This window comes from Cherax quadricarinatus, chromosome 36 (genome assembly GCF_038502225.1).
Source record: "Cherax quadricarinatus isolate ZL_2023a chromosome 36, ASM3850222v1, whole genome shotgun sequence".
In the NCBI taxonomy this organism is placed as follows: Eukaryota; Metazoa; Arthropoda; class Malacostraca; order Decapoda; family Parastacidae; genus Cherax; species Cherax quadricarinatus.
In genome coordinates, this window is record NC_091327.1 from 8,689,737 (window position 1) to 8,702,855 (window position 13,119).

Here is a 13,119-nt window from a genome sequence, read left to right on the forward strand (position 1 = left end):
AAGTAAGTTACTGAATTCCAAAAGTACGTAGAGGCTGAGGGGTCTGTCCCCCAACTAGTGTTTAATTGTGACGAGAGAGGTCTCTTCTGGAAGAAAATGTTCAAGAGGACCTACATAACTGGAGAGGAAAAGTCAATGGCAGGATGCAAGCCAATTAAAGACAGGCTCACTCTGTTACTGTGTGGTAACGCAAGTGGGAACTTGAAACTGAAGTTCTTACTTGTTTCTCATTCCGAAAATCCATGAGTTTTTAAGAAGAACAATGTTATAAAAAAACTGGCTATAATGTGGAAGGCCAACACAAAAACTTGGGTGACAAGATAGTTTTTTATTGCATGGTTACAGTGTCGCTCAAACTCTTCATAAAACAAAACAAAACAAAAAAATAACAGGCAGTATTATGTAATAAAAGTATTTGCCATATGGTTAAAAAACAAAATCTGGTGTTTTATGACTATTCTGCAAAATCCGCATCCGCATCGGCGACGATGTCAAGATTTGACATCCGCATCCGCATCCGTATCCGCGTTTTCCTGTAAGCAGATATCCGCATATGCATCCGCAAAATAAGTAAGACAGCCTCATACACATCCGCATCCTCAGATATCTAAATTTTCCCATCCGATACATCTTTACTTCACACTGGTGCAACATTTGGGGCAAAACGTTCCCAGAATAAAGATACCCTAATGTTTCAAAAGTCTCTCATTTATCAACGTATCGGTTATGTAAAGCAATTATTCACACCCTGAAGCATGTAATACTCCCCATGTAAGTACGAATAAGGAACAGACGATACAAAATATTCACAGTACGAAACGCAGTCTTTGCACAAAGACTAAAAATTCACTCGATTAGCACCGAAAAAATAGCAGTCCTATTTCTTTCGAAGTCAGCAAATATCTAAATTCCTTAGTTACTAGCTTCTGGCCCTATGTTTGCAGGGTCTAATTCACTAGACACTACTATTACCTATCCAGTGGTGGGGTATTGCCCTACTTATAACCCATATTCTAAATTAGCTTATAACCCAGCACTCACCCTCACTAGTGTTCAGTGGCCACCTAGATTACAGATGTCTGGTGTAGAGATGAATTATCCTCTGTAGATCAGGAATGTCTCTACTGTTACTACCATGACTGCCAGACTTATTATTTTGTAGAGGTGAGGGAAGGTCCGGACGTCATTGACATAAAAAATATCCACCTACTTCGTGATGTTTGGAAACAGAGTTTCAAGTATCCAGCTAAACATATCGATAAATGGTTACCCCATTACAAGTCAAGACATTACAAGACATACTGAGGGTAAATTTCTAGGTCTTCACCTTGACTGAACTCTTAAATTTTAGACCCACATCCAGCATATATTCAAGAAGGTCTCCAAAACAGTAGGCATCCTATCCAAGATTCGATACTTTGTACCCCAAACGGCACTACTTGCACATTACCACGCTCTAATCTACCCTTAACTCAACTATGGTATTTGTGCCTGGGGTTCAACCACGGCCACTCACTTTAAACCTTTAATAACCCAACAAAAGACTGCTGTGTGGTTGATTACCAACTCTTGCAACACACTCCTCCGCTCTTCAAGAACTTGAACCTACCTAAAAAACAAAATATTCACTCATATTATTGTGCCTTCTGCATATACAAAACATTATACTCCAATATAAACCCTCCTCTCAAACTTCTTGATATCTACAATAGAAAGCACTGGCACAACACAAGGCACGAAACACGCTTAGACATCCCTCGTGTCTGCCTTACACTAGTGGCGTTGCTAGGGTTGGTGTCACCCGGGGCGACATCTTTGGTGTCACCCCCACGAAATACTCATCTGTGTCGTTTAGGTAGGTCGTGAACAACAAGGGGCCCAACACTGACCCCTGTGGAACACCGCTCGTGACGCTTCCTCACTCTAATTTCTCCCAATTTATGCAGACTCTCTGCTGCCTATCTGTCAACTACGCCTCTATGCAGGAAAAAAAAATTCATCCTATTCCGTGTGCCTTTTAATTTTCCTCAGCAGTCTTTGATGTAGGACTCTATCAAAAGCCTTACATAAGAACATACGAAAGAAGGAACACTGCAACAGGCCTAGTGACCCATGCGAAGCAGGTCCATGCCACCCCCCCCCCGGCCTAGAACAATGACCACCTAGTATGTATGTATAATGTTCGCCAAGACCGTAGTCCTGGCACGGGTCTCAATCTTGCGATGACCCGTCTCTGGCTCCCGAGGGAGAAAGGTTTCTACAATGATGCGACGTATGCTGCTCAAGCACTCTTCTGGTCAGTTCAACTGGTGCATCTCATAAGCGACACCATATGTACTCCTAACTATGGACACTAGCGAGGAGGAGGATATGTCGTTATTACAGGTAACAGCTTGTCTGGTTCGTTGACTCCATGGTACACTAGTGTGGCCGCAGTCATCTCTGGGTCCTCTTCGGGAGGGAATATCACTCCTAGTTGCCTGCAGAGTGTCTCAGTAACTTCGCACTCCAGAAGATAGTGTGTTAGGGGCCGCTGGACAACGTGCTGACAGTACTGGCACATCTCCTCCTCAGCCTTGTCTACCATCATCTTGGCTGTGGGAAAGCCCAAACGAAGCCGATGGATGGAGGTACACTGCGCTCTGGACCAGCTTCTATCATATGGAGGGTGTTCTCCCTGAGTCGCTGCTCGGTACCACTGTTGAGATGGGGTATCACCTAAGACCTCCCCCATAAGTTTCATGGCTCTGAAAGCTACCAGTTTGGTCTGTCGTAGGCTGATTGGGACAGTAATCCCAACATGTGGATAGTCTGTTGCTGCCTTGGCTGCATTATCTGCCGTCTCATTTCCCCGGATGCCAGCATGGCTGGGGATCCAGTTCAATGTCGATCTGTTACCCTGAACTTCTAAGGCTGTCATTATGCTCAGGATCGATGTGATGAGGTGAACATTGTCCTGTGGTTGAGGATGGGAGAGGGCATTGATTGCAAAGGTGGAGTCAACATGTATGACAGGTCGGAGTCGATGTCGTAGGGCATGTGACATGCCTGCTGAATCGCCACCAGCTCAGCTTGAAGGATCGTGCAGTGGTCAGGGAGTCGCCAACCCTGTGTGCGACCATTGTGGTACAGTCCAGCTGCTGGTCTTTTCCTGTCAGGGTCGACAGAAGCATCTGTGAAGTACACTGCGTCCATCTGTGAAATACAAGTGCGTCCCTCTGCCAGTGCCATGCTTGTCTCAGCATGATTGCTGAGGGTGTCTTGACTGCAGAGACGCTTAGAGATGGGTAGCTGCATGATGCAAACATCGGCTGGATCTGGGCGCCAGGGAGTTGGTGGATGGTACCCAGCAACAGGAAGGTCACAACTCTTCTCAAGGAGTAGTTATATAGGCAGCAGCTTCCGCCCAGCAGCACAAAACGAACGAATCCAGGAGTAGTCCGTGAAGAGTGTGGGATCTTGTGCCATGGTTGTCAATATCCGTCTCCTTAGTGGGGTACCTTGATGCCGGTGCAGAATCGTGGTCACTTTGCAGGCTTTTATGTATCTTACTCTGTCAGCCAAGGAAGGAAGCCGGGCCTCAGATCTGAGACATACTGTGTTGGTCCAGATGGGGGCCCCAAGCAAAGTTCTTATCGTCTGATTTTGTACGACCTCCACCCTTTGCCTGCTCTGTGGGAAGAGATCAGCTAACGCCGGTGCACCGTAGTCAATGAGCGAGCGTATAACTTGTATATAGTACAAGCGAAGTACATCTTTGCTTGCCCCTGCACGGTGCCTCGTCATGGCTCTCATGGCGTTGAGTCTGAGTAGAGCACGTGACCTGACATACTCGGCCTGTTTCTGAAAGGTCAGCTTTTTATCAATGTAGATTCTCAAGTACAGGTAGGAGCCTGTCCACTCAAGTTCTATATTCTGAATACGTAATCTATTCACAGGATCTGGTCCCTTGAACATCATTGCAAGAGATTTCTCGGCCGAGATCTTGAGGCCTAGTTCCTTGCAAGACTGCGTAATTAGGTCCAAAGCTCTCTGAGCCTGTCGTTCTAAATTGCCTTTCCCATTCACTACGAGTGCAAGATCATCAGCACAGCTGAGGAACTGTGTACCATTATGAAAGGGAAGGCTCACAAGTTCCTGCATAAGGATGTTAAACAGGGTAGGACTGAGCACACCTCCTTGTGGCGTACCGTTTTCCAGGGTTTTAAAGGAAGAGTAGTGTCCCTGAAAGCTGACACAGGCCTGCCTGCCCCTAAGGTAGGACTCTATCCAGGCCAGGAGGCGTCCTTTGATTCCCTTCCGAGCTAGTATTGCCAGAATTGCTGTGGGGCTGGCTAGCTCAAATGCCTTTTCAAGGTCGAGGTAGACGACAATACTAGGTTTTTTGTTACTATCAGCAATCTGGCTTAGTGGTTATGCACTCTTAGAGTGGTTATGCACTCTGCTGTACCCACTCCTTTGGTGAAGCCAAATATGTGATGATGAGAGGGTCCAAGTCAAGTCACTTCCACTTAAGGAAGGAGCACGACACCAGACCTGGTAGCCCAAGCTAGTCAGGTTCAACTCACACCCACCCACACCCACTCTTGTATTTATCCAACCTATTTTTAAAACTACACAACGTCTTAGCTTCTATGACAGTACTCGGGAGTTTGTTCCACTCATCTACAACTCTATTACCAAACCAGTGCTTTCCTATATCCTTCCTGAATCTGAACTTTTCCAACTTGAAACCATTGCTACGAGTCCTGTCTTGGATGGATATTTTCAGCACGCTATTTACATCCCCTTTATTTATTCATGTTTTCCATTTATACACCTCAATCATATCCCCCCTAATTCTACGCCTTTCTAGAGAGTGCAGATTCAGGGCCCTCAGTCTATCCTCATAGGGAAGATTTCTGATACATGGGATCAACTCTGTCATCCTCCTCTGTACGTTTTCCAGTGCATTTATATCCATTCTGTAATACGGTGACCAGAACTGTGCAGCATAATTTAAATGAGGCCTAACCAAGGATGTATAGAGTTGAAGAACAACCTGAGGACTTCTGTTATTTATACTTCTTGATATGAAGCCAAGGATTCTGTTAGCTTTATTGCGAACACTTATGCACTGTTGTGTTGGTTTCAGATTACTGCTAACCAGAACTCCTAAATTATTTTTGCAATCCGTAATATTAAGATCTACATTATTCAGTTTATAAGTGGCATGGTTATTGTCCTGTCCAACATTTAGCACTTTACTTTTGTCTATATTCAACTGCATCTGCCACTTCTCCGACCACTGCATCAGTCTGACCCCTGTGGAACACCGCTTGTGACGTGCCCCCATTCTGATTTCTCCCCATTTATGCAAACTCTCTGCTGCTTATTTGTCAACCATGCCTCTACCCAGGAAAAAATTCTCCTCCTATTCCGTGTGCCTTAAGTTTCCTCAAAAGTCTCTGATGTGGAACTCTATCGAAAGCCTTACTGAAGTCCATATACACAATATCATATTCATTACCATGATCTACCTCCTCAAACACCTTAGCAAAAACAGTTGGTAAATTCGTAAGACAGGAACGCCCCTTAGTAAAACTGTGTTGAGATTCATTAATCAATTTGTGCCTGTCAAGATGGCAACGAATTGCCTCGGCAATTATTGATTCCATAAATTTTCCCACTGTGGAAGTAAGGCTTATTGGTCTATAGTTCGAAGCTAAGGACCTGTCACCTGCCTTGTAAATAGGTATTCCATTTGCCATTTTCCACTTATCAGACACTATGCCAGTTTGTAGTGAAATGTTGAAAAGATTAGCCAAAGGTTTACTAAGGTCCTCTTTACATTCCTTTAACACCCTTGCAAACAGTTCATCAGGACCTGGGGATTTGTTAGGTTTTAATTTCTCTATTTGTCTGAGGACCATGTCACTAGTTACCGCAATCGTACATAGTTTATTATCGTCCTGTTCTACGTAATTTATTATTTCTGGAATTTCGCTAGTAACTTCCTGAGTAAAAACTGAGAGGAAGTAAGAACTGAAAATTTCACACATATCCCTATCACTGTCAGTAATCTAACCTGAGTTACTCTTAAGTGGGCCAATCTTGTCTCTAATCTTACTACTGTATACCTAAAAAACCCTTTTAGGTTAGTCTTTGAATTCCTTGCGACCTTAGCCTCATAATCCCTTTTTGTTTTTCTTATTCCTTTTATTTTATTTCTCTCTTTAACTGAATATATTGATTTCTTAACTGCCCATCCCCTCTTTTGATACGCCTATACATGCCTCTTTGACCAATGAGATGTTTTAATATATTGTTCATCCATTTGGGATCATTCTTGTTAGATCTAATTTCCCTACTCGGAACAAAAGTTGTCTGGGCAGCTAGAACTATGCTCTGAAAAACGTCATATTGGCAACCAAGATCACCTACCTGACCCATAGTCAGATCATCCCAATTTAACCCACCCAGGTAATTTTTCAGTCCCATGAAATCAGCCAATCGAAAGTCTGGGACAGAGACTTGATTGCAGTTTACTGGGCAATTCCATAATATATTGAAACTAAGTGATTTGTGATCACTTTCCTCAAGCTCATCATTAACCTCAAGATTATTAATTAGTGAATCTTTGTTGGCAAGAAGTCCATATTTACAATATCATATTCATTACCATGATCTACCTCCTCAAATACCTTAGTGAAAAAAGTTTCTAAATTCGCAAGGTAAGAACACCCTTTTGTAAAACCCTGTTGAGATTCATTAATCAATTTGTGCCTTTCAAGGTGGCTACGAATTGCCTCGGCAATTATTGATTCCATAAATTTTCTCACTATGGAGGTTAGGCTTATTGTTGGTGTGAAAATTATTATTATTATTATTATTATTATTATTATTATTATTATTATTATTATTATTATTATTATTATTATTATTATTATTATTATTATTATTATTATTATTATTATTATTATTATTATTATTATTATTATTATTATTATTATTAATATTATTATTATTATTATTTTATTATTATTATTATTATTTTCATTATTATTATTATTATTATTATTATTATTATTTTATTATCATTATTATTATTATTAATATTATTATTATTATTATTATTATTATTATTATTATTATTATTATTATTATTATTATTAATATTATTATTATTATTATTATTATTATTATTTTATTATTATTATTATTATTATTATTATTATTATTATTATTATTATTATTATTATTATTATTATTATAATTAAATCAAATCACCTGCATGAGATTTACAAGGTATTACGCGAGTTATTACCTGCAAGTAATTTGGGTGAGGTAAGTAGGACTAAGTCACAGTAGGTCACTGAACTGCAAGTCCATTTAATTAATGTAGATGGATCACACCACAACACCATGCTAACACCTCGACCCTACACTGGCCAGCTGAGATCTCAATGCAAGGAATGGTGTACTTCCCTGTGAGTGATGTCCGCATCCCTTATTCCACTATCCACACATAATTCTTGAGGTCCTGCATATTTCCTGTGTCAGTTCTTCAGCAGGGAACATTTACATATTCAGGCCGAAACGTCTCATTATGGTAGCAATAATGCCGGAGTATTAGACGATTGTAACAACCAGTGTACACACATTAAATTCAATATGGCATTTCCTCCTGGCGTCACTACTGGCTGTTCTCCGCCCACTCCATCAAAATTTCTTGAAGGGTCCAAGCAACATCATATTTTATTACACTCTTATTATATTATTCATTTATATGTTCTTCATTTAGGAAATTATGTAAAAAAATTCCACAGTTGGCCAACAGTATTTTGAGATAGCAGAGTTACCTACGTACCTCAGTGGGATACGCAGTTACCTACGTACCTCAGTGGGATACGAAGTTACCTACGTACCTCAGTGGGATACGAAGTTACCTACGTACCTCAATTCAAATTCAAATTCAAATTCAAAGTTTATTCTCTATAAGGATTACAATGCAGAGTTTACAGAAATTTGGTTATTGTTTGGTTTACATGTAGTAAAATTGTGATTACAGAGTGTACCACTAGAACGCTTAGCATGGCTAGGCATTTCGGGCATACTTAGTTTTATTCTTAATTGTAAAATATTACAAATTATGAGGTAAGTTGGTATTATGGTTAAGTGACTAAATACTAGTTTGTGAGTTTAGCAATGTGAATGCTTTTGTTTTGGCACAGTACATAGTTTCAGTATTGGAGTATCACAGGATTCATTATTTTAAGACTGAGATTAATATTTCTGTTTATGGTCAAATGAGTGAGTGAGTGTAAGTGTGAACCACCAGGTGGTATTCGTGTAGTTAGTTGACGGGGTGTATCAGGGAGATAAGATGTTTTCTAATGGTAGTTTTGAAGGTGATGAATGTGTCTGCAGTTCTAGAGTTCTCAGGTAGGGTATTCCAGATTTTAGGGCCTTTGAATTGAATTTTTGTAAAGGTTTAGTCGGACACGGGGAATGTCGTAGAGATGTTTGTGTCTGGATACGTTTGTGTGGGATACGCAGAGTTACTTACGTACCTCAGTGGGATACGCAGACTTAGATACGTACCACAGTGGGATACGCAGAGTTACCTACGTACCTCAGTGGGATACGCAGTTACCTACATACCTCAGTGGGATACGCAGAGTTACCTACGTACCTCAGTGCGATACGCAGTTACCTACGTACCTCAGTGGGATACGCAGAGTTACCTACGTACCTCAGTGCGATACGCAGTTACCTACGTACCTCAGTGGGATACGCAGAGTTACCTACGTACCTCAGTGGGATACGCAGTTACCTACGTACCTCAGTGGGATACGCAGTTACCTACGTACCACAGTGGGATACGCAGAGTTACCTACGTACCTCAGTGCGATACGCAGTTACCTACGTACCTCAGTGGGATACGCAGAGTTACCTACGTACCTCAGTGCGATACGCAGTTACCTACGTACCTCAGTGGGATACGCAGAGTTACCTACGTACCTCAATGGGATACGAGTTACCTACGTACCTCAGTGGGATACGCCGAGTTACTTACGTACCTCAGTGGGATACGCAGAGTTACCTACATACCACAGTGGGATACGCAGAGTTACCTACGTACCTCAGTGCGATACGCAGTTACCTACGTACCTCAGTGAGATACGCAGAGTTACCTACTTACCTCAGTGGGATACGCAGAGTTACCTACGTACCTCAGTGGGATACGCAGCTACCTACGTACCTCAGTGGGATACGCAGAGTTACCTACGTACTTCAGTGGGATACGCAGTTACCTACGTACCTCAGTGGGATACGCAGAGTTACCTACCTACCTCAGCGGGATACGCAGAGTTACCTACCTACCTCAGTGGGATACGCAGAGTTACCTACGTACCTCAGTGGGATACGCAGAGTTACCTACCTACCTTAGTGGGATACGCAGAGTTACCTACGTACCTCAGTGGGATACGCAGAGTTACCTACCTACCTCAGTGGGACACGCAGAGTTACCTACGTACCTCAGTGGGATACGCAGAGTTGCCTACGTACCTCAGTGGGATACGCAGTTACCTACGTACCTCAATGGGATACGCAGAGTTACCTACGTACCTCAGTGGGATACGCAGAGTTACCTACGTACCTCAGTGGGATACGCAGAGTTACCTACGTACCTCAGTGGGAAACGCAGAGTTACCTACGTACCTCAGTGGGATACGCAGAGTTACCTACGTACCTCAGTGGGATACGCAGAGTTACCTACGTACCTCAGTGGGATACGCAGAGTTACCTACGTACCTCAGTGGGATACGCAGTTACTTACGTACCACAGTGGGATACGCAGAGTTACCTACGTACCACAGTGGGATACGCAGAGTTACCTACGTACCTCAGTGGGATACGCAGAGTTACCTACGTACCTCAGTGGGATACGCAGAGTTACCTACCTACCTCAGTGGGATACGCAGAGTTACTTACGTACCTCAGTGGGATACGCAGAGTTACCTACGTACCACAGTGGGATACGCAGAGTTACCTACCTACCTCAGTGGGATACGCAGTTACCTACGTACCTCAGTGAGATACGCAGAGTTACCTACGTACCTCAGTGGGATACGCAGAGTTACCTACCTACCTCAGTGGGATACGCAGAGTTACTTACGTACCTCAGTGGGATACGCAGAGTTACCTACGTACCACAGTGGGATACGCAGAGTTACCTACCTACCTCAGTGGGATACGCAGTTACCTACGTACCTCAGTGAGATACGCAGAGTTACCTACGTACCTCAGTGGGATACGCAGAGTTACCTACGTACCTCAGTGGGATACGCAGAGTTACCTACGTACCTCAATGGGATACGCAGAGTTACCTACGTACCTCAGTGGAATACCCAGTTACCTACGTACCTCAGTGGGATACGCAGAGTTACCTACGTACATCAGTGGGATACACAGAGTTACCTACGTACCTCAGTGGGATACGCAGAGTTACCTACATACCTCAGTGGGATACCCAGTTACCTACGTACCTCAGTGGGATACGCAGAGTTACCTACGTACCTCAGTGGGATACACAGAGTTACCTACGTACCTCAGTGGGATACGCAGAGTTACATACGTACCTCAGGGGGATACGCAGAGTTACCTACGTACCTCAGTGGGATACGCAGAGTCACTTACGTACCTCAGTGGGATACGCAGAGTTACCTACGTACCTCAGTGGGATACGCAGAGTTACCTACCTACCTCAGTGGGATACGCAGAGTTACCTACGTACCTCAGTGGGATACGCAGAGTTACCTACGTACCTCAGTGGGATACGCAGAGTTACCTACGTACCTCAGTGGGATACGCAGTTACCTACGTACCTCAGTGGGATACGCAGTTACCTATGTACCTCAGTGGGATACGCAGAGTTACCTACGTACCTCAGTGGGATACGCAGAGTTACCTACGTACCTCAGTGGGATACGCAGAGTTACCTTCGTACATAAGTGGGATACGCAGAGTTACCTACGTACCTCACTGGGATACGCAGAGTTACCTACGTACCTCAGTGGGTTACGCACAGTTACCTACGTACCTCAGTGGGATATGCAGAGTTACCTACCTACCTCAGTGGGATACGCAGAGTTACCTACGTACCTCAGTGGGATACGCAGAGTTACCTACGTACCTCAGTGGGATACGCAGAGCTACCTACGTACCTCAGTGGGATACGCAGAGTTACCTACGTACCACAGTGGGATACGCAGAGTTACCTACGTACCTCAGTGGAATACGCAGAGTTACCTATGTACCTCAGTGGGATACGCAGAGTTACCTACGTAACTCAGTGGGATACGCAGAGGCACCTACCTACCTCAGTGGGATACGCAGAGTTACCTATCTACCTTAGTGGGATTCGCAGTTACCTACGTACCTCAGTGGGATACGCAGAGTTACCTACGTACCTCAGTGGGATACGCAGAGTTACCTACGTACCTCAGTGGGATACGCAGAGTTATCTACGTACCTCAGTGTGATACGCAGAGTTACCTACGTACCTCAGTGGGATACGCAGAATTACCTACGTACCTCAGTGGGATACGCAGAGTTACCTACGTACCACAGTGGGATACGCAGAGTTACCTACGTACCTCAGTGGAATACGCAGAGTTACCTATGTACCTCAGTGGGATACGCAGAGTTACCTACGTACCTCAGTGGGATACGCAGAGTTACCAACCTACCTCAGTGGGATACGCAGAGTTACATACGTACCTCAGTGGGATACGCAGAGTTACTTACGTACCTCAGTTGGATACGCAGAGTTACCTACGTACCACAGTGGGATACGCAGAGTTACCTACCTACCTCAGTGGGATACGCAGTTACCTACGTACCTCAGTGAGATACGCAGAGTTACCTACGTACCTCAGTGGGATACGCAGAGTTACCTACGTACCTCAGTGGGATACGCAGAGTTACCTACGTACCTCAATGGGATACGCAGAGTTACCTACATACCTCAGTGGGATACCCAGTTACCTACGTACCTCAGTGGGATACGCAGAGTTACCTACGTACATCAGTGGGATACACAGAGTTACCTACGTACCTCAGTGGGATAAGCAGAGTTACCTACATACCTCAGTGGGATACCCAGTTACCTACGTACCTCAGTGGGATACGCAGAGTTACCTACGTACCTCAGTGGGATACACAGAGTTACCTACGTACCTCAGTGGGATACGCAGAGTTACCTACGTACCTCAGGGGGATACGCAGAGTTACCTACGTACCTGAGTGGGATACGCAGAGTCACCTACGTACCTCAGTGGGATACGCAGAGTTACCTACGTACCTCAGTGGGATACGCAGAGTTACCTACCTACCTCAGTGGGATACGCAGAGTTACCTACGTACCTCAGTGGGATACGCAGAGTTACCTACCTACCTCAGTGGGATACGCAGAGTTACCTTCGTACCTCAGTGGGATACGCAGTTACCTACGTACCTCAGTGGGATACGCAGTTACCTACGTACCTCAGTGGGATACGCAGAGTTACCTACGTACCTCAGTGGGATACGCAGAGTTACCTACGTACCTCAGTGGGATACGCAGAGTTACCTTCGTACCTCAGTGGGATACGCAGAGTTACCTACGTACCTCACTGGGATACGCAGAGTTACCTACGTACCTCAGTGGGTTACGCACAGTTACCTACGTACCTCAGTGGGATATGCAGAGTTACCTACCTACCTCAGTGGGATACGCAGAGTTACCTACGTACCTCAGTGGGATACGCAGAGTTACCTACGTACCTCAGTGGGATACGCAGAGCTACCTACGTACCTCAGTGGGATACGCAGAGTTACCTACGTACCTCAGTGGGATACGCAGAGTTACCTACGTACCTCAGTGGGATACGCAGAGTTACCTACGTAACTCAGTGGGATACGCAGAGTTACCTACCTACCTCAGTGGGATACGCAGAGTTACCTATCTACCTTAGTGGGATTCGCAGTTACCTACGTACCTCAGTGGGATACGCAGAGTTACCTACGTACCTCAGTGGGATACGCAGAGTTATCTACGTACCTCAGTGGGATACGCAGAGTTACCTACGTACC

The 13,119-nt window shown here is 44.2% G+C and overlaps 1 protein-coding gene across 1 annotated transcript in view; it reads left to right on the top strand.

Moving 5' to 3' along the window:
• Positions 1 to 13,119, top strand: part of LOC128691436 (uncharacterized) — an 82,500-nt gene that overhangs the window by 24,177 nt on the left and 45,204 nt on the right. The window lies entirely within an intron of this gene.